Source organism: Podarcis filfolensis, assembly GCF_964270895.1.
Source record: "Podarcis filfolensis genome assembly, chromosome: 9".
In the NCBI taxonomy this organism is placed as follows: domain Eukaryota; kingdom Metazoa; phylum Chordata; class Lepidosauria; order Squamata; family Lacertidae; genus Podarcis; species Podarcis filfolensis.
This window is the reverse complement of record NC_139610.1, coordinates 22554461-22576364: the sequence shown is the minus strand read 5'-3', so window position 1 is coordinate 22576364 and position 21904 is coordinate 22554461. Positions and strand designations below refer to the sequence as shown.

The window sequence follows — 21904 nt, the reverse complement described above, 5'->3', positions numbered from 1 at the left end:
CTGCTGCTAGTTCCTTGACTGCTTTGCCGATAAATACTATGAATTGGGAGAGGACCTGTTGATTTATTTCCATAGATATTTCTACCTTCCTGGCATAGAATGTACAGAATCGCAATCAGGAAAAACTGGATATGTGATTTCTGCAATCAGATCCAAAATTTTGTTAGACATGTGTATGTGTTGAGTACAATATGCCTCAAGCATCTTCAGATGGAGAGGAGGGCTAGCAATTTACTTAAATTAATAAATATATCCCTGCATTTGCCTAATAGTGCATTGATTCCCCTATCCAAACACACTATCCAAGCATTGTAAAACAAATCATTGCTGCATATTGAAAGTGCTATACTGTATTTGCGAAACAGCATAGGCATTCAGTTGTTCCTTTTATATAAACAAATTTGTCTCCCAGAGTCATATTCCTAGTCTTGCTACCTTTTCAGAGCACTTAGTCACAAGAAGGAACATGTAGTCTTTGCATCAAGGGCTATTCATTGTGTCTTTTGCAAGCCCTGCCCAACATCCTTTATCAGCCAATCAGATTCAGTGTGTCTTACCTGGAGACATGACATAATGACATGTGATGGTTCAGTGGGTGGGTCTCAGAACAGCATGGTAGAGTGAGGCAACTGCTTGAGGTAGCAGGTGCTGGGGCAGGGCGGGGAGGTGTTGGAAAACTGAGCTGTATGTGCCACATGGCCTACCTTGTGCCTATATGCTAGCCTGCTACCCTCAGATGCAGTGTAAAATGCTGTCTCATCATGAGTGTTGAAGCAATAGTCAGTTGCTAGTTGGTAGACTTCTACACATTGCAGTGGGGAGTGGGGCAGACACCTGCCTGGATTCAACTAAGTCAGGGGTCAGCAAAATTTTTCAGCAGGGGGCCGGTCCACTGTCCCTCAGACCTTGTGGGGGGCCGGACTATATTTTGAAGAAAAAAATGAACAAATTCCTATGCCCCACAAATAACCCAGAGATGCATTTTAAATAAAAGGACACATTCTACTCATGTAAAAACATGCTGATTCCCGGACCGTCCGTGGACCAGATTTAGAAGGCGATTGGGCCGGATCCAGCCCCTGGGCCTTAGTTTGCCTACCCATGAACTAAGTAGTCCCACTAACTGAAGTCTCAAATCTATTGGGGCTTTCCCTTGCTCCTCCCTGCACTAAAATTGTCCTGTGGTGTTTGAGGAGAATCAGGAGAACACCTGGAACAGGATGCAGAGAGTTGAGCAATGCTTGTACTGACGGCAGGGACACAGGTGGTGCTGTGGTCTAAACCACAGAGCCTCTTGGGCTTGCCGATCAGAAGATTGGCAGTTCGAATCCCCACAATGGGGTGAGCTCCCGTTGCTCTGTCCCAGCTCCTGCCAACCTAGCAGTTTGAAAGCATACCAGTGTGAGTAGATAACGAGGTACCACTGTGGCAGGAAGGTAACCGACATTTCCGTGCACTGTGGCTTCCGTCACGGTGTTCCGTTGCGCCATAAGTGGTTTAGTCCTGCTGGCCACATGTCCCAGAAAACTGTCTGTGGACAAACGCCGGCTCCCTCGGCCTGAGAGATGAGCACCGCAACCCCATAGTTGCCTTTGACTGGACTTAACCGTCCAGGGGTCCTTTACCTTTACCTTTTACCTACTGATGGAGCAACCTGCTTAGCACAATATTGAACTCCACCCAATATCATGTCCTTTGCCTCAGGAGGCAAAATGTCATAGATGAGCCTTTGGACTAACGGACATTTTCAAAACAGGGGCAAGTGGAATGTGTTCCTCTCGATGCCAGTCACGATCATTTCTAGGACACTCCATTACATTTTCCCTCCACTGCCCCAATTTTCTATTTTTATTCTCCAGCAGATAGTCAGCGTTCCATGCCCACTAAATATGCTAAGTCTCATTGAACTGTTTTGCTGTTTTCTTTCCCACTTGTGGTTCCAGATACAAATAGGTAGCTAGCTTGGGGTTCCCCTTAAGTCTGCTGGTACCTCCTTCTTGTACAATGGATGGTGCCATTTTGACTATACGGAAACCACACAGGAGAACGAGTCTGCTATTCATTTATAGGATGTACATACCCACATCTAAACAAAAAAAAATTTTTTTTCCTTCCAGTAGCACCTTAAAGACCAACTAAGTTAGTTCTTGGTATGAGCTTTCGTGTGCATGCACACTTCTTCAGATACACTGAAACAGAAGTTGTCAGATCCTTCTATATAGTGAGAAGGTGGGGAGGGGTATTACTCAGAAGGGTGGTGGGAATGGGTGATTGGCAGATAGCTGTGATGAGCCTGTTGACGACTCTTAACGACTGCAATAGGTCTTACAGGAAAAAGCAAGGGGTGAGAAGGTGAAAAATGGCTTTGTCATGTATAATGAGATAAGAATCCAATGTCTTTGTTCAGACCAGGTCTCTCCATGGTTTTAAGTTTGGTAATGAGTTGCAATTCAGCAGCTTCTCTTTCCAGTCTATTTCTGAAATTCCTTTGTAGTAATACAGCTACTTTGAGATCTTGTATAGAATGTCCTGGGAGATTGAAGTGTTCTCCTACTGGTTTCTCTGTCTTGTGATTCTTGATGTCCGATTTATGTCCGTTTATTCTTTGGTGTAAGGTTTGGCCTGTTTGTCCAATATAGAGAGCTGAAGGACACTGTTGGCATTTGATGGCATATACAATGTTAGACGATGAGCAATTAAATAGTCCCGAGATGGTATGTGTGATGTTGTTAGGGCCAGTAATGGTGTTGTCCGGGTGTATGTGGCAGCAAAGTTGGCATCTGGGTTTATTGCAGGCTCTGGTGCCAGTGTCCGTGTTACGTCTGGTTGTAGTATTATTGTGGGTTAGGAGTTGTTTAAGATTGGGTGGCTGTCTGTAGGCAATGAAAGGTCTTCCTCCCAGAACTTGAGAAAGAGAACTGTCATTGTCCAGGAGAGGTTGTAGATCTCTGATGATGCGTTGTACTGTTTTACCCACATCTGTTTACGAGGGCTTCTGGACTGGCAAAGTCAACCCCAACATGGAAAGCAGTTTTGACACAGCCATCATTCTGACACTCTCATTCCAGGCTGCCGACAGCGTAAGCAATTTGTTTTCTAACAGTCTACTTGTTAGCCCATCAGAACCAGAAAGAGGCTATTTGAAGAGTTTCCCGAATCGCTTCTGAAAAAGAAATGCAAATGTAAAATAGCACCTTTTCCATTCAATATTTGTTCCCTTTCTGCATTCATCACCATGCCCAGGTTTTTCCAAAGACAAAATTATTTGTACTGCTTCCACTTTTTCTGCATTAGGGAGCCAGCAGCGGAGCTATGCCTGAATTAGACAATTGGACAGAACAGAACAGGTTATTTTCTCTTTGATGTACCTGCAAACAAAAAATGTCAGCAGATGCCTAACTGCATTGCCAGATACGCCTGTGAAAGTCATGCAGGGAAACAGTAACTCAGGAAAGAAGTTGCCCTGGTAAATTATTATTGCTTTTGCTTATATCAGCTCAGTACAATGGTGATCTCAGGATGAGATTGCAGAAACATGGGGGGGGGGAATACTAGTAAAATGTAAGAGCATATGAACAGCCCGGCTGGAGCAAGCCAAGGGTCCATCTAGTCCAGCATCCTTTTCACACAGTGGCCAACCAGATCGATGCCCGAGGGAAGTCTGCAAGCTAGAGCTGAGCACAAACAGCTCTGCCCCATCTGCTAGTCATAGCAACTCGCATTCAGAGGCTTACTACCTCCAGCAGTGAAAGTAAAACCATTTGGAAAATCAACAAATGAAAATAACATTACAGTGAATATAAAATCTCCTGTAGAACTGCACCAAAGACTTCAGGATCCAGATGCCCAGTCAACTGAAAAAATCTTCACTCATTCTTTTATTTTATGTTATTTGCAATGGGAGAAGATTTTGATACTCTCACCGAGTCTCCTGTCTTGGCGGTTTGTGGCCCATAGCGTTGGGTGAGGTCTGCAAGGAAACTGTAGGATCTGTATGGACAGGCAGACATGGGGTTAGTAAATGAAGCCTAAGGGTCTTTATTTATCCCACATTGTGTACCTTTCAAAATTCATTGTGACCCCTAAAGCTGGACTCACAGATAGAATGAATATAAACCTCCAGAAGGCTTTATTTCTTTGCATCAGGTGTTTCCTTACATTTTGGATTAAGACCGCCCTCGTTTTTCTAGCTCTGGAAAATATAACCTGGTACCCATCTACACTACTACTGGAATATATTGTCATAAATAGATGAAGTCATTGCTTTTTTGTGACTGTACTGTATGGAGTACTGTCAGCTCTTGAATGTGGCGTTCCAAATGTCACTGCTCTGAATCCAACCAACGGGCTTTTCACTCTTGGATTTGCTTTGCTGTGACTCCCAAGCAAAGCTGAACTGAAATTACCAGGACTTACTTTGATAGAATTGGTTTCCAACTCAGGTGCTGCAGGGCTTGGATTTGGGATTGTTCCCTGCTTCCTCCACTGGTAGGACTGCTGGCTGGAAAGCCATGAGACTATTGACACAACCCATAATCCTCCTGGCCCTATAGAGAGCCAATCCCATGAAAATGCCTGTTATAAAAGCTCTGAGAGCTGCTGCTCTTCCGCAAGATGGGCAATTTGTCTCTGAGAGAGTCCAACAAGCTACCTGTCTCCTGCTTCCAGCTGCCATCCTGTCTGCCCCAGGTGCTTATCAGCAGCCCGTACACGTCCTTGGCAGTACAATTGGGATGGAAGATGCTGGTTGTACTTCTCAGGTTGCCAAAGGAAGCAGATTCTTCAACAGGAACAGTCTAAGTATTACTATTTTTGTCTGAACTGGATTGCGAACAAAGCTGATGGCTGGGCTTTCTCTCTGTGTCCCTTTCTTCTTCCAAGGCCCTTTTTTCCTTGTTACGAACGAGCACTAAAACACCACAGCCATATTGTCATCTGTCATTGCAGAGCTTCCAGGAACCAGAAGCCAGAAAGCCCATTAGTGTCAAGCGAGCGAGTTTTATTTTGTCCCCGGATCCTATTCCCAATAAATTGGTATGGGAATTAAAAAGAAATAAATGTTCTGCTTACATTGGTGAACAGTCCGGCAAATACTTGGGTGTTATACTCGAGCTAAAATTCCCATATGGACAGAGAATTGAAAGGATCAGTTGTCATTAAAGCAGCAGAAAGCAAGCTGAGAAAGCAACTGCGGTATTATCTTCCACTCACTCAGCTGAAACCAGAGCTACTGCTGTTGCTGACATTTCTTTTCATTCATTTGTGCCTCTGTTACTTTTCAGTAAGCCTCCCACTGTTTGCTCATCACCCATAATAATATTGCTGTATATGCACATCAGGGATTCTGAGCCATCATGCTCTATTTCACATTTTTATATTATTATTTAAAATGAGTGCCTCTCTCTGCCGCCCTCCTGCAAAGGGCTTCCGGATGTCTACCCTCCAGACTATATTGCAGGGGTGGGGGGAACCAAACCAACCAACCAACCCCCCACCCCTCCAAAAAAACCCCTTCCTGGATTAATAATGCCTAGAAATGGATTGGTCTGCCGATTAAGCCTTTCATAAACATTTCCTAACCCACGTCGGTTGAGGTCACGAGATCATCACCAGCTTCTGGACTTTCATTAAGTCGTCCCAATAACAATCTGATCGCTCGCTTATCAGAAGGCACGCTAGGTATTAAAATACATATCTAAGATGCCTGGAACAATTTTATAAATACTGCTGACTAAATCATACCCTAGTCTTGCTATTTTAAGGTTTTATTTTATTCTGCTTTGCCGAGAACTGCTGGTGGTATGGCTATATATGAGACGTCTACAATGAGATTGTGAAGTCCTTTTCAGGAAGATAATCAGGGGCTGTATCTAGCTAAGTCACTGTGCAAATGGAACAACTTCTCCACATGCAATGAAACTTCCCTTTTCTCTTCCCCTTGCATGCCCCCAGAGGCAGTGCAGGAGGGAAGCAAGCACCCCACAAAACAAGAATCTTAACCCCCACTTGCTCCCTCATTTCTTCTGTCATTAGCATATCCTACCTAGAAATACACTTTGCCCATTCCCAGAGCAGTTTAACCACCAATCCCTCTTCATGGGGAACTCAGAGAACTGTCGCTCTAGGAGGGGACTAGAGGCCTCCTAATAATTCTCAGGACCCTTAATAAACTGCAGCTCCCATAATTATCTGGGTGGTGAGCCATGATAATTTGAAGTGGCACCATAGCACTTTAAATGTATGGTGTGAATTTGGCCTGAGATTCTCCCTTCCAACCTTCTCCCTCCACAAGTTTAGCCTGCATGCATTTGGGTGAATGACTTAATAGGACTTCCATTTGAAGGCAGTAACCACAATTTTGTTTTTTAGGTGTGATTTTCTTTGGGGTCTTGAAAAGCATATCTGAATTATTAGAACACAAAGACGAAACCCTCTGTTGTTTTGATAGAACAAATTAACTTTACAAATATGGGTGCTTTCACTCTTCCACCACCTTCTACATAAATACCTTGTCCTCATAGAAGAAGGTTATTTATTGCATTGTGTCCTTCGTTCCAGGCATCTATTCCCTCTGGGATTTGGCACACAATTGCCCCGAACAATCAGGAGCTGAGTGTGCTGGCTGAAGGGGATTCTACAATGATAAATATTTTAGAGGCAGAACCAAAGAACTTCAGCCAAGTGAAGGTTGCAAGAAAACAGCTTTGAGAAATGTAAATGTACATTCGAAGGCGGGGACGACGACGACACATTTTCCCTGCTCTATCGTATATAATCATTTTCTCTTTAGGCATGATTTGAACATTATGTGGGGCCTGAGTCAAACCATTTCCTATGGCAGATTTTGGGGTCCTCATAAGGCCTCATGATGAGTGTTCAAGCTGAAACTAACTCACTCCATCATTATACTGTAATGGGATCAGAGGAGATTAGTGCAGGCAAGGAGAGCCACAATGCAACAAAGTTAAGGTCACTAACAGAGCAATCCTATAGATGTCCATTTGGAAGGAAGCACCGTTGACTTCAGTGGAAATTGCTCCCAAACAAGCATGTATAGGGTTGCAGTCCATAACAAGCTCTTCTTGTAGGACTGTAGCTGAAAGAGGAGTTTGTGACTTTGACCAAAACATTCTGTTTTGAGCCAAGAGGCCTTATGAGAATGAAACCACTAAAGTGTTAACGACCAAACCAAACTTCAAAACACTCTTAGTACTATCGTATTAGGACACCTTGCAAAGTCCATGGGGAGTGACACTGCATGGTGCAGGCTACTCTCATCAAAGTATACCTTGAGGTAAGTCATGCTGTTCCTAACTCAGTTACAGAAAAGACAAGAACATCTTTTTAAGGATTACCTTGTCAGAAGCATGCTGAGTACTTTAGAATCCAAAAGGGATGTATGGATGTGTTTTGAACTTAACGTCATTGGCTTTATGCAATCCCCATGCCAGAAATGAAGAGTCCATTGTATTTGGGCACCAAAGTGTAATAATAGAAATTCTCAGCTAAATGACTGGATAATTATATATTGCATTGTTTCTATGAATGTATTTTGCATTTCAAGAACAGAAAGCTGATACAAAACTTTGCATCGGGGATGAGTTCTACCCATTTACCAAGTCGATAGAAAGCCACTTAATGTGTCTTCCTGGTTAGTAAAGATGGAATGAATCTGCACTTGACTGAAGCCCTACTAAGACATTCAGGAATCACATAAAATCAGTGATGGGGAAACAGGATGGTGTCCATTTTCTACACTCCTGGCCTCTGTGTGTCAATCTAATGATCCCAATAGAATTTGTACACATACAATGTGTACACACTGTGATTATTTTAAGTCTTTTGAATCAATGCAGGTAAGCTGGGAGTAAGGTAAAAAAAAGGTAAAGGACCCCTGGGCACTCAAGTCCAGTCAAACGTGACTATAGGGTGTGGCACTCAGGCTGAGGGAGCTGGTGTTTGTCCATAGACAGCTTTCCAGGTCATGTGGCCAGCATGACTAAACCGCTTCTGGCACAATGGAACACCGAGACAGAAGCCAGAGCGCACGGAAATGCTGTTTACCTTCCTGCTGCAGTGGTACCTGTTTCTCTACTTGCACTGGTGTGCTTTTGAACTGCTAGGTTGGCAGAAGCTGGGACAGAGCAATGGGAGCTCACCACCGTCACAAAGATTCAAACCGCGACCTTCCGATCGGCAAGCCCAAGAGGCTCAGTGATTTAGACCACAGTGCTACCCGCTGTGGAGTAGAGATGGTGGGCATGATATCTCTCCCCCCCCCCCCACCAACACACACTGATTATCCATGGTTCCCAAACGCCTTGCTTGTGTCTCTGAACTAAAAAAAGAGGAAATTGACAGCTGCAAAGACCAGGAAACCCTGGAACAGAATTCTCCTGGTGGTAATATTCCCTCAGTCCCTCCATAATATTGCTATGGGCTGCTATAACAGATCCTAGCCTGTGGCTCCTATGCTAGCATATTTAACTGTGTAATGAAGCAGCCCTTTTCCAAATTTGTTTCACCCCAGGGATGAATCCCTGAGTGTGACAAACCTCTCTGAAAATTTAAGTACCAAACAGATAGGCCTAGGAACCCATGATTGGTTGCTATTCCCTTTTGATCACACTTGTGCCCATTCAGACCTCTCTATCTGAACTTGGAGACTTTTCCTGGGCAGACCTCTCAGTGCTCTTAACTTACAATTACATGCTACAATGTTCTCTTTAAACTTTCTAGAATCCTTCCAATAAGGCAGCCCTGATAATTTGTAGTTTATACAAATGATGTTGGTTTCTTTCACTCATCTGACATATAATACTTCACTGATGGATTTGTGCATAATCACATCTACAGTAGTTAATGTTGAGTGTTTCAACACCCAGGCTGTCCTTGTGGTTTCTTTTTCCTGCTTATATGAAGGAAGCCTTCTCAAGACAAGGAGGCAAGCTGTTCCTTTAGCTTAGATGTAGGGCGGGGGAATCAAAGGAGGAAGTGTGACAGCAGAATTGCACAAAGTATTAAAGAGCATGTGCCCAACCTTTTGAAACCGTAACTCTGTAATATGCAATCTTAATATGATTGGCAGGAACGTGTAATAACTAAACTGTGAAATTGAGTTGCACAGTGCCCAGAGTCAAATGCTTCAAACAAAATGAACTCTTTGACTTCAAAGGAGGAGCACACTGAAAGGACACAAAAGCTTGCTGCAGTCAAAGACTACCTATTACTGGAGACATATGCCAGACCAAAGCAGTGGGAGGTTATAAACTGCTACAGCAAGAGATACTTCAGAGTTAGTGACCTACATTTACACACAGATATGCATGTACAGTTTATATACATGTACGCACACATATATACATACATACAAACATACATACACACATATATTGTACGTAAACACACAGACAGAGAGCACACATTGACTCCTTTAATAACAATTGTGTACTAACAAATTTGCATTTCTCAAATGGACCCTATGCCACATAGGGTGAGTATAATCGATGCTACAAGTGTCATTTGGTTACAGTGATTAAAAGCCATCATGTACTACACTATGGTCCACTGAGAGCTCATGATTAACCCAAAGGTGTGATTTTAGCTCATGGAACCCATTTCACTTATTTTCTTATGTTTACATTCTGCCTCTCTTCCATCACAGAACTGAAGGTGCCATTCATGTATTTCTCAGGCAGCCAATGATCCAGGCAACTGACTAGATCCAGATCTGCTTAGCTTCATCAAGGTGATGGTCACATGCTTTCAGACTAACTTAAGTCATGTTGATTTCAACTGTTCTCTTCTAAACATGACTAAGGGTGCTTTGAGATGTGAGGATTTGTGCATTAGTTTTCCTAATTATAATGCTAGCACTTGAATAAAACATTCCCTTTCTACTGTGTTACCTGTTGTGTTACGGAAATGTGGCTTTCTGATCAATTTCCAAAGGCAGGAAAGAATTGTATGCCGAAATACTGTCCAACATTTCATCATTATGATGCAATGATGAACACGTTTTTGGGGGGTTAACATGCTTACCAAAAAATAAATAAATCTGGAAGCAAATTACAAAAACGAGCACCAAAACTTTCACTAGATTTTGCTTGTTTTTCCACAAGTGGCTTTTATGTCATTAGAGATATATGTAAAATGTGGAAAATATCAGGTAAGGAAATGTGCACATGGAATAAAGCATGGTCTGAATGAAGCCTAAGGATGCACTCCTAGCCTCACTTACCTGGGAGTAAGCCCCATTGAATTCTATAGGGCTTACTTCTGAGTAAACATGGTTTAGATTGTGCTGTATTCCCAGGTCCAACCCTCTATGTGTGGCAGATAACTCCCCCCCCCCAGCCTTAGGATCACAGTTAGCATTGATTACTCACTACAAGAGGATGGAAAGTGGGTCACTTTGCCAAAATAGCTACAATCAATGTTCCCTCCAAAAATGATGCACATGCTTGTCGCATTAGACTTCCTATTTATTTAAAACCTATGGCTTGGAAGAACTTTCTGGCCAGGGTTGGTGGTCTTGAGATGAGCCCATAAGCAGGTAATCATGGGCAGCTGGAGAGCTTGCTCTATGCCTGAATGACAAGTTTCTGTGACAGGACCAACTGAAGTCCTACTGGTCACTTACGCCACTTGGCCCCTGCTGAGCTTATAGCTGCAATACCCCGTCACACTCCCACCATCTCCAGCACTGGTGCCAGAGCATCACAGACTACAGGTTACTCCTTCCTCTGGGATGTTTCCATGGCAACACACAGAGTAAGTGCTTGGGTACCATTGCTAGAGTCTGTCAACCCTGACCTCCTGAGACTTTGCCGTGAGAATAAAATGAGGCTGTAGAGAATGTTTCTCCAAAATATTTATTGCTCTCCATCACTGCATTGGGTTAAGAGGAAAAAGGTAGATAAATTAACATGCCCTACTGTGACTAAGTTAACTGAACTCCTCTCGCCCCACAGTCTCCCTGTATTGAACTTTAGATTTTATTTAATTGATTTATATACCGCTTAATCACTAAAAACCTCTAAGAGGTTTACATGTGCTTCTCAGAAACTTCCCTTTTGTTCTTCATGAAGCACCATGGACATGCATTTAATAATAACCTAATAATAATAATAATAATAATAATAATAATAATAATAATAATAGCTATACTCTTGAAATATGGTAGGGAGATACAAAATTCTCATTCCTAACTTCCTAGCTAATATTGAGCCATGCCATCTCTTTGGGGTTTGCTTATGAAGCTTTGATTCACGCGGCTTTTGGTCCTTGTTTTTCACAGAACTAAAAAAAGCACCTTAAAAAGGAATTTGCCTTCCCCCTCGTGGCTCTGCTCAGATATTGTTCCCGCTGTTCATTTCTGACAGATGTTTTATGTTCTTTGGAACTCTGTTGGATCTTCAGGTAGTGCCAGCCTTTGGTTCAGAGCATCTCAACCTCACAACTTTCACCATTTTCTTCCCAGGTATTCCACAATACTGAACCTCCAGATCTGTAACATAACAATACATTTGAGTGTGTATCAATGTGTGTTTTTTTGGAAACAGACAGGGTTTGAAATTGGCTGTGACTCCCTTACGATGACCTCTGTCTCATAGTACTCTGCTAGTATTTTACGCCTACCTTTAGGAATTCTTGCTAAGAATTGTTGAATGATTTCACAGCACTGTTTGTTTTTTGATCTCTCGTGCTGTGGAAGATCTTTTCTATATATCCCTATTTTTGTGTAACAAGGCAAGAAGGAAGAAAAAGGGAAGGGAAAGGCCAGAGGTGATTCTAGAAGTGTTCTATCTAGGCAACTTTACTCAAGCTAAAGAGAGATGGTTGAGTATCTCTGGATTGTACATTGCTGAGTGTTCTCTGTGTGATAAATGCCTCTCATAAATTTAACAAAAAGTCACACAATCAAAATATATTTGGAACACTAAATACCACACTGTGTTCTTATCAGAGTCATACTAACAAATTCCTTTTTTAAAAGGCCACAGCGAGATCCCTGTTTGTTCAGCTGCATGTTAAGCAAATCTAATACATTATCCATCTCAGGTTAATTTAATTCTAGATTTTGGCTTGTGCTGTACTTATTACAACGCACTCATCTTAATGATGTGTTATAATGCACCAGATATGCATCCAATGGACATCTGGCTCCCAGAGGCCAATGGTGAAAGCCAGGGAGACTCAGAACTGTATTCAGCTAAGTCGTATTCACAGAAGACCCATTGAAATGAATATGGTAGTTGTGACCATTAACTTCAATGGATCTAATCTGAATAGGACTACTGTCCACAATTCAAATCCCGATTCAACAATGAAGCTCTCAGTGGATGACACTACCTCTAACCCAGGCAAACCCATAGGCAAACTCCAGCCCTCCAGATGTTTGGGACTACAAGTCCCATCATCCCTAGCTAACAGGACCAGTGGTCAGGGGTGATTGGAATTGTAGTCCCAAACATCTGGAGGGCCGGGGTTTGCCTATGCCTGATCTAACCTTAATGCACCTTGCAGGAGTGTTATAAAATAGAGTGTTTGTGTGGTTATGTAGCCCACTCTCAGGTCTTTGGGTTAAAAAGACGATAAATACATTTTTAAAGGAATGCATTTATTATCCCTTCTCACTCTGATCCTCTACTTGCAAAAACCCACCCAGACCATTGGTAACAGCTTTGAGATCATAGGGTAATCTGTGCATCCAATTCGCAATATGTAGTCCTCTGAGAATATCAGGTTGCAAGAAAGGAGATTCCGACTAAACATTTGGAAAAACTTTCTGACAGTAAGAGCTGTTCGGCAGTGGAACAGACTCCCACGACAGGTGGTGGTGGACTCTCCTTCCTTGGAGGTTTTTAAGCAGACTTCGGATGGTCATCTGTCATGGATGCTTTAGCTGTGATTCCTGCATCACAGGGGGTTGGACTAGATGACCCTTGGGGTCCCTTCCAACTATAAGATTCTATGGTTCTGCTATCTTTTTCTTGTGAAATATACCTGTAGGTTTGCTAGACAGTCTATTTAAAAATAAAATAAAATTAAGTGTTCCTGGGTAGACATGGACCAATAAAATCTGCTTCTTCTTGGCAAAATAAAATTTTGTAAAGTTTCTGTGTGTGCACATTCACCCATAACACCCCTCAAAGGACTCACCTATAAGAATGGAATGTAGCTGAACTTAATGGAATGATTGAATTTAAAAAATTGTATATTGAGCATTGGAGGGAGAACAATATAAATAGAGACACATTTGCCAAGGCCGAGACATTTCTGCAGTGTGGCAAAGCTGTGTTCCTGTAGTGCTTGAGGAGAAATGGCATCTTGAGCTGATAGTAAAGGACATAGTGATGGATCTCAAGTTCATAAAAAGTGCAAGCCTATGGGGTTTATTGTAGTTCCAAGGTCTGCAGTATTCCCTATGCGCAGTTACATGCCATCTAAGATGAGTGCTACAAACTAACAATATGGCTCCTTGCCATACTCTTGATAATGTTCTTGAGAACTACTGTGTCTCGCATTGGACTCCTTATCATAAGGCTCCTGTCCTGCTCCAAAATAAAATAATATCTAGATATTACTTCTACATCCAATTCTGGAAAATGAAAGTAAGTGCTCTAATTCATCAAAGGAAAATCTGCAAAATGCATTAGTATGAACAAAGAGCCAGCTTACCTAAGAATATAAATACAAGAGTTATTATCAACCCTTTCCCCACACATTCAATTAAAGTAACACCTTAAGCCTTGCTGAAGACCTTGTATGGCAAGAAACTTCAGATCAAACCTTCTGAGGACTCTAGATGAAAGATTCCCTCTAATAAAAATTAGACGATAACCATTACTCGCTTCCTTGCAGGACATCTTCAGGAGAAGAAGGGCTAAGAAGTAAACCCTACGCAAATACCATGTAGAATCCCTAAGGTGGTTGGATAGCATCTTGTACACTTCTTTCCAGCAATTCCTGAAGCCAAGCTGGTGCCGAATGTATTGCTCTGCTTTCCTTAGGACCACATCAACAAGGCCAAGAGTGAGGTCATAACGTCTGGGCAGTAGTGGTGTAGCGTGAGAGGCAGGCACGCACAGAGGCAGTTGCCCTGAGTGCAAAATTGTTAGGGGCACAAAATTTAAACACACTGTGTTGCCTCAGTACTGCTGCATACTTCCGTCACTTAGCTCCATTGAAAATGGCTTCCCCATGTGAACCAGAAAGTGACCTCTCCAGACAATGGAACGACTCTTCTTATCTCTGCAGCTGCGATCTCCAGGGTGATGCGGACGCCATTAGGCAACTGAATGTGCATGCATACTCTGTCCATTTCCCTCTCTCCAATCCACACCCTCCCCGCGGCCCTGGCAACCCATGCTACACCGCTGCTGGGCAGTCCAGGCCCTCTCTACACACTGCCCAGGCTTGCACTCAAGAGAGATTGCTTCCATGCTGCTAATGCAGCAAAGACAATGTGGGAGGCAGCAGTTAGGCGTTATTAAACTCAGACTGATTGGCATAAGGTATGAGCACTACAGGTTGCCTTTGTCGGTGGGAGAGATCATTGTGTCTCACTGGTCAGCTATTGCCCACCTTAAGCCAGGTAGTCCCGATCAACCTTGCAGATGAATGCAGTGCCTGGAGACAACTTATGTATTCACAGCAGTGACCAAAGGAGAAATGACTGCTGGGAGGGGTGCGGAAAGAAGAAACGCCATGATACACCGATGAGCTTTCTTGATTGCTGTATCCATAAATGACTCTTTGGCAGGAGATAACTAGCATCTGGAGACAACTGCAGTCAGTTGTTATTATTATGGGATACATAGAGGTGGAAACACATGAAGCTCCTTTCAGACCTTTAGGTGGACACACAGAGGTGAGAGACACCTAGCATGTGCGAGAGATGGATTGAAATTTCTCAAAGAAAATTCTTCTGAGATAATTTCTGAGCTAGAGAGTGCCATTTTGTCACAGGATGTTCACCAGCTTTTTTGTGGGTGGTGGGGACAAAGACACTGTGCTGGTTTACAACCGTTAATGGTGAACTCAATCCCCCTGGAATTAATTGGTGAAGAATTTCTCTTTCCCTAGATAAATTTACTGAAATGGTTCTCTCCCCTAATCAGGGCCAGATTTATGTATAGGCTAAGTAGGCTGAAGCCTAGGGCCTCTAAATCTGGGGGCCTTGCCAGCCAGCCCGCTCCCCAGTGGGCAGACTCCCCTCTTCCAAAATTGCAAACCCAAGACTTCATGCAAGGGCAGGGCAACTCATGCCCAGCAACTGTGAGACTCAGGGCTAGCCAGTGGGGCCCAATTTGAAGCAGCGGGGCGCATATTGAATTTTTTTTTTATTTTTATTTTTGGTAGGGCCTCAGTTCACAGCCAAAGTCTGCAAAATCTTATAGATACAAATAAAATCCATCTAGATTGCCCTGGTGCAGGGGCCCCCTTAGGAGCTGCACGCAGGGCCCAATTTGGCCCAATTGCTCCAATTGCCTTAAGGTCAGCCCTGATGAGACTGTGCGGGGGGTTGGACTGACAAGCCCTGCATGTTCTAGGTCCCTTTTGTCACTATTCAGAGTACAGACTCAAGGACTTGTTATGGAAATAAAGGGAGGGCACTTATTGGAAAGCCATGGTTGATGTATGGAAGTGAGAGCTGGACCATAAAGAAGGCTGATTGCCGAAGAATTGATGCTTTTGAATTATGATGCTGGAGGAGACTTTTGAGAGTCCCATGGACTGCAAGAAGATCAAACACATCCATTCTTAAGGAAATCAGCCCTGAGTGGTCACTGGAAGGACAGATCATGAAGCTGAGGCTCCAATACTTTGGCCACCTCATGAGAAGAGAAGACTCCCTGGAAAAGACCCTGATGTTGGGAAAGATTGAGGGCATAAGGAGAAGGGGACGACAGAGGACGAGATGGTTGGACAGTGTTCTCGAAGCTACCAGCATGAGTCTGACCAAACTGCGGGAGGCAGTGGAAGACAGGAGTGCCTGGCGTGCTCTGGTCCATGGGGTCACGAAGAGTCGGACACGACTAAACAACTAAACAACAACAACTTATTGGAAATCAGTTTTGTCACCTCTCCCCCCCCCCCCGCCCCAAACCCTGAGACAATGAGCCCAGCCACCTTTTATTCACAGTCGCATAAGCACAACATTACAGCATGGCCATAAACCTGTACGTTCAACCACTGAAATATACACCCGGTATGTAGCAATGAAGATTTATGTTACTGCTTTATAATGAACACTGTGTTTTATGAATGGACTCTGTATTTTGTGAATTACTTAAGAGCCATCAATAGGGAGCTCTAGAATCTGACAGCTAACCAATTGGGGACTACCAAACAGTGACCCCTATTGCTGATAGCAGGTAACCAGAGGGAATGCTTCAGCTCAGCCATTGCACTGTTGACTGAACACCCCCTGCTATGCATATAATGGAGGAAGCTCATAAATTGTATCCCTTCTGGCAACCTGGTGAACTCTATTACATTGGTGTAAACCCTGGTGCACCAGAAGCCCAGAATAGCAGCAAATAAAATCCGCTCATACATCAGCGTTAGTCTTCCTAAATTATAAAGCTCCAAAATACAGACCAAAATATAGCAGGTCTGGGAAGAGCAAGGTATACAATGGGCACCACCAGTGAAAAGGCCCTGCTCTGTGTAGCTCCTGCCCTGTCATTTGATAGGGTACCCACTTGCCCTCCTTCTTGACATGGAATGCTGTATATTGGAGTTTCCAGGTCCAGTACAAAGACCATAAGAAGGGAGAAAAGGGACCTTGAAGTTCCTAACAGTTGTTAATCAAGCAAGTAAGCACACAGGTCACCTTTGTCACAGTCAAGACGCCTATATCCTGGCCAGGCCTGTACCCAATCTTGTTTTTGTACAATCTTGTTTGTCCTCAGTAACCAAAATTATATTATCAACATATGCAAGCAGAAAAGTTGTTTTGCTTCATTTGCAAGGAATCATACAAAACAAAGTGGGACTAATAAAGAAAATTTCCAGGGTGGCAACAGAAAGCAAACTAAAAATGCTTTTGCAGTTCATCAAAACTATCCAGCAATATCAAGTTCTAAGAAAACTGATGCTATTAACAGTAATCCTTCTAGTTGGCTAATTGTTTCGGCAACTTCCATGCACATGACGTGTGATGCTAATTATTTATCCCAAGAGTTAAATGATAACTAATCAGAGGCAGCTACAGTTGCAAATGGCAACAAAATATCTGTGAAAGGAAAAGGAGCAGGTTTGCTCAAGTGTGTTGCAGGTAGAAACACTGTTTGTAATGAAGTGAGAGCAGTAGTTTACTTGCTCGAATTAACAAATAAGAAAGTTTTGAGAATTTAAATTCTAGATTAAAGTTGATTACTTAATTGAGAAGGGGAGTGTAACAAAAACACTGGGGCCTAATTTGAATAGTAGAGTGTCTGGTATGTGGAGGGCAATCTCATCCTTTATTTCCACACCGTGGCTGCAGACCAAAGGACTCGTCAGGAGAGCTATGAGATTCAGGTGAGGGTCAGATGTCTTGTCAATCCCAGCAAGTATATAACAGGAAGACCCGGCCTTCAGTTATTGCAAAAGTTTTTCAGTGTTAATTTTAATTTTTTAAAATCACCATGGTATTTAACAATAATATCTTATGTTCTTTAAAGGAGAAATTGTGAATTGCAGATTTTTTTTAAATCACCATGGCATTTAACAATAATATCTTATGTCCTTTAGAGGTGAAATTGTGAATTGCAGAATTTTAAATACCGGTCATCATCCTTGGCTTCACTCAATTTTGTTTATAACACACTTTCATTTTCTTCTAGTTGTGAAGGTGGGGGATTAGGAGGGACCTCACAAGTAGAGTAGCCTAGGGCCTCCCTTCATCTAATTCCGGCCCTGCCCCTAATGCATTTTTTTCTGCCCACAATTAGGATGGAGAATTTTGGGGGACTATTTGTGCATAACTCTACTTTTTATTTCCCCCTCACATCTGTGTGTTCAGTCTATGAATGAGGAAAATATCCCAAAGCAGCTAGGCTTCTTATTCTGTAAACACTGGTACTTTTCCTGTTCACTATTATGCCTGCTTTCACATCTAGCAAAGTGGCTTCTGACCCTAAAAAGCTTAAACCTGCAAGAAATCTATTAGTCTAAGATACCTCATGGCTTTACATTTGCTGCAGCTACCAGACTAAAGGGACTACCATTCTGGGACTGCATAAATTAGGGTTTAAGATACATTTTAAAAAATAAAAAAATAAAACCAAACAAACCCAGACATGAAATATTAAGTAACTTAGTACTTAAAAGTATTGAAACATTTCCATTAGCCTTCAACTGTATTGAGTTTCACCTTTCACTTCCATTCTGCTTCCAACTTTGAAGTTATTAATCCTCTCTCTAAATGAAGTGGCTTTACTGCATTTGTCAGTATCTTCATCTAGGGGATGAGCCCATGGAATGTGATTGCATTTTTAAAAAAGCAATTTTTTTAAAAATGATACATTTAGACTGAATTGAGAGCCATCGTTTACAGGTCCAATCAACATGATGCTGTTGCTGGTGATTAAAAGGGCAACATTTTATGCTGCGTTAATTAAACACAACTAATTTAATGTGTCACTTTATTTAATTTTCTTATAATATGAGGATTTGCCACTGCTCATTAGCAAGGATTTCTTTATTTTTGTTAAATCTATGGGCGAGATATATCTATTTTAAAAATACTTTTCACCCATCTTTTGTGCCCAAGGTCCTTCAAAGCAGCTAACAAGACATTTTAAAAAAATTAAAAGCATCAAACTAAAAAGAATATCAAAAAAGTAGCTGAGCTAATAACAGCTGAGGGAAGAAAGGGACAGCCCAGCAACTAAATAAAAGAAAATCTGTCTGGGGGGGGGCTCCAAATGACCCCAGAAATAAACAGCATGATCTTGACCTGTCACCAGAAGGTCCACAATAAAAGGATGGAATGAACCTCCTACAGGAGGGAATTTCAGAATTTCTGTAGCACTGTATAAAAGGCCCTACCCCAGGTAAGCTTCCTCTACACCTTGCATGGTGAAGGAGCCTACAGCAGGTGTCTGAGGAAGAGCTAAACAAACAGGTAGTCTTGGGCCTTGGGCAAACTCTGGTGCAATTGAACAAGCATCCACAAGGCCCGAGTCAATGAGATGCTCAAAAAGAGTGTTGTTGTCTATGTTGTCTATAAGAATAAAAGAAAATTATTATAAATTAATTTGGAGATGGCATTTAACACCAGTCAGATTAAATCAAATAAACAAGGAATATTCTTTGTTATGTTGGAGAAGATGCCAGGAAACCAAGAATTATGTTCACATGTGATGGGGGTGTAAATATGTACAAATTCTCTGGCAAAGGGTGTTTAAGGAGATAACAGAAATCACTGAGTTAAAGCTGACCAAAAGTCCAGAGGTAGCATTATTATCAATTTATGATGGGGTGGAAGGCATGCAGGCAATGAAGGACTTGCTCACAAATTTATTGACAGCTGCACAAGTCATTCTAGCTAGGAAGTGGAAGGGGCAAGCAGAATATAAAATGGAAGAATGGTATAAAGAGGTGTGGGATATAGCTATTAATGATAAATTAACATGCGCCATTAATGTAAGATGGGGAATATGCAGGAGAAATGATTTTGAGGAGATATGGATGGTGTTTGTAGAATTTGTACTGTTAAAATGGAAAGGGACCAAACCATCACAAGAGGTGTTGAAATTTTGGGAGGATGGATAGTTAAAATGGAATGGTCTCGGTGGTAGGGTGCACATTGTTATTATTTGTTTATGTATAATTATTACTTTGTCAAAATAAAATAATCATTTTTATATATAAAAAAAGAGTGTTGGTAATAAGCTCCCACAACAGAAAGACAAGGATTAAATAGGCCAGAGGCAGAGGACTTAATTGAAGATTAACTGGAGGTCACGTTCCAGATCAAGAAAGCAGGGCCAGAGAGTCTGCTTGACTACTCCTTGAGATGACCGAGGAACTGATTTTCGCATCTTCATGACTTCTGTCCCTTTCACAAGCTGTGGAGGTACAAGCCTCACTCAGTAATTGACTAACATATTATATATATATATATATATATATATATATATATATATATATATATTGCATGCAATCTTGCCTAATATACCGGTACACGTTTTACGATTCTACGATTCTGTTATTTCCCCACAATATAATGCAGTGTTATATTATTTTCATTAGCACCAGGGAGATAAGGATTCCAATCTGTACTCAGTCATGAAGCTCACTGGGTGGCCTTTCAGCCTAACCTACATCACAGGGTTGTTGTGAGGATAACATGAGAGGAGGAAGAACCATGTGTGCCACCTTGGGCCCCTGATTTTAATGGCAGCCCCAAGTTGAGCACATTATGGTAATCTAATATGGAGGTTACATCCATCTTGTCTGGATTAAGTTTCATTTTGTTGGCCCGCATCCAGACCATTACAGTCTCCAGCCACACTCTATTGTTCTCAGAACACCCTGTGTGATTTGTGACTATGTATAGACTTGGGAGAATGAGGATCTTATTATTCTACTTTTGCTCTGAACACCCAGAAGCTGAAGTGATTGCAAGATTTTGAAAGCCAGAAACCCTTTTAAACAATTAGGCAACAATCCCTGGACTGCAGCTTCCCCCACTGAACTTTCAGAAACACTTTAAAGTGCCTTTTGAAAGCTGGTTGCAGGAGAAACGTTGCACATAGATTATTACTTACACTTACACCAGCAAGCAGAACTACATGCTACGAAAAGATGTGTGACTGCCTCACATCTCCTAATGTCTCCCCCACAAAATAAGTTTCCCCACTCCAACTCTATCACATTGCTCCCACACAGGAAAAATCAGGAAAAATCCTACTGGCACCTCCTCGTGTATTTTGCTTCACTGAGGAAGAGAAGAGATGTTTTGGTGCTGGTTTCAGATCAAACCAACACAAAGGAAATTGTGCCCCACTTCAGCAGGTAGAAAACCAGCACGCAAATTGAGATCTGAACATCAAAAAACCACAAAATAGTATAAACCAGTTATATACACCAACCTTATATCATAAATACAAATAAATTAAATGTGACATGGTGTACCAGGCCAACTGGCGGACCAACTCTATTTTACATTGATCTCTGCAAACATGACATGAAGTCTGGCAACAGCAACCCTGACATGTGAGAATCCCTTACAGATGACCACAGTGCCTGGAGACAGGCAGTCAAGTCATATATCCATAACAGTGACCAGAGGAGAAACACCACGGTGTATCTGCAGCAGCACAACTGGATGGCTTCATCTGCCCTAGCTGCAACAAAACGTGTCTCTCCTGCATCAGTCTCTACAGCCATAGCAGGTGCTGAAACCTTCCAACAGCTTGCCCTCTCCCCCAAAGGTGCAGTCCTCCATTGTCTCCCAAGATAGATGGATGCCAACTCAACAACTCAGTTGTGATGTAACCAATAAATATTCATGGGGGGGGGTTCAAATAAAACAATACAATTAACCAAATGCATTTCAACCAAGGGTCTTTTTCAGTGATCTCTGAATGTACACACGATATATAATAGAGACAAACAATATATCAGTTTGGATACTCCATGCAAAAATATAAAACTGAGTTACAACACCTGCAAACATTTATGATTAAAAAATTGCTTTGTATGACTAGTTCATACTATTCAGCTTTCTAGTATCATATCAGCCATTATTTGTAGCCACAAATGAATGAAATTTCATGCTGCCCTGAATATCAAAAATGACTTGAAAGGATTAATAAATCCTTTTAATAAATAAGTTCAGTAAAGGAAAATCTACGGTAAGCTCTACTTAAAATTGTCCAGGAACAGGAAAGAAATCGACCAC

At 42.0% G+C, this 21904-nt stretch overlaps 1 long non-coding RNA gene across 1 annotated transcript; it reads left to right on the top strand.

Moving 5' to 3' along the window:
* The first annotated feature begins 8146 nt into the window (after positions 1–8146).
* Positions 8147–11435, top strand: LOC310770312. Its single transcript, XR_014552057.1, has 3 exons — positions 8147–8399; positions 9665–9748; positions 11300–11435. It is a non-coding gene; the product is annotated as an uncharacterized lncRNA (long non-coding RNA).
* The last annotated feature ends 10469 nt before the right edge of the window (positions 11436–21904 follow it).